The following is a 1,419-nucleotide window of genomic DNA, read 5'->3' as shown; positions in this document are numbered from 1 at the left end:
CTGGACAGCAGCTGGACAGCAGGTGGTCAGCAGCTGGACAGCAGCTGGACTGAACTGGACAGCAGCTGGACAGCAGCTGGACAGCAGCTGAGGCTTTGTTTGGTTAAATGAAGAAAAGATGACTGACGGCAAAGATGGAGGCTCATCAGAGCGTAACCATGGTGATGAGCCGAACAGCATCACAACCCAAAACCTGCACAGATTTACACAGAACCTTTAGACCTGTCACTCATCAGGGAAAACGTGCCGGGTCAGCCTAAGCAGAACCGGTCCTGGTCCAGACCTCATGGAGTCTGTGAACCTGGTCCACGTAGGCTCGTTGTTAACCTTCATTCACCTCGTATCCTAAAATGGACCTGGAACCTGTGGGACCTGAGTCCAGCAGCGGGTTCAGTCAGACCCGGTCAGACTGAGTTTGGTGCAGGGACTGAAGTGAGTCGACCTCGGAGCTTCAGAACCAACGGTCCGATGTTTCTCTGAAAGCTTCTGATGTTTCTGCTGCTCAAACAAATCAATAAAGTTGCTTCAAAATGAATGTCAACAAGCCCGGTCCACGTTCATCAGCTCTGAGGTTCTGTTGATGGACCACCATGTTTTCACCCCATGTCTGTCAGCAAAATATCTCACGAGCCAGTGGATGAACTGCAGTGACCTCACGCTGAGGTTTGGGTCAACACGGTGAGTTCTTACCAGAACTTTTAAAAATCGGTTTCAGACTTTAAATCGTCTCCTGAACCGACCGAGTCCAAACACTGTCTGAGTCCAGGTTTAGAGGTTCTGGTCCTCCTGTTGTTCTCAGGTGGACCTGAACCGACCCAGACCCAGCGAGTCCAAACACTGTGTCTGAGTCCAGGTTTAGAGGTTCTGGTCCTCCTGTTGTTCTCAGGTGTGTGGCAGTACCGCAGCAGAACCACCAGGGGGCAGTCTGATCCTGTCACATACCGTCTCCTGTCCTGCTCAGAGGAACCCTGGGCAGGAGCCCCCCCTGCGTGCTGTGTGACGTCCTGATTGGCTGCGGCGTGCTGTAGGGAGGCGGGGCCAGGCGGACCAATCGGCAGCAGGGAGGCTCGACCCCTCATGTAAATTGTTGCGGCTGCGGTTTGTAACAAAGGGATGAGCAGGGAGCAGCCGTGGAGGCAGAAAGATGGTGTGGAGCAGGACCTCAGCGTGACTCACAGTTTCAGCTTTAAGCCCCGCCTCCTGCGCCAGCGTTGATGTGTTGGACCTTCACTGATGTTCAACGAGTTGCTCTGCCTGATCCCTAAATGGAAGCTGCTCCATGTCGATGTGAACGATCTGATCCTGATGCTGCGGGCCCAAACGGACCTCAGGATGTTCTGATAGAAACGGGGGGGGGGGGGGGGGGGGGGGCACACGAGTGGAGGGGTTTTTTATTAAAAGAACACCACTCACGCACAA

This window comes from Nematolebias whitei, chromosome 20, assembly GCF_014905685.2.
Source record: "Nematolebias whitei isolate Nwh7 chromosome 20, NemWhi1, whole genome shotgun sequence".
Lineage (NCBI taxonomy): Eukaryota > Metazoa > Chordata > Actinopteri > Cyprinodontiformes > Rivulidae > Nematolebias > Nematolebias whitei.
This window is presented reverse-complemented; position numbering follows the sequence as displayed.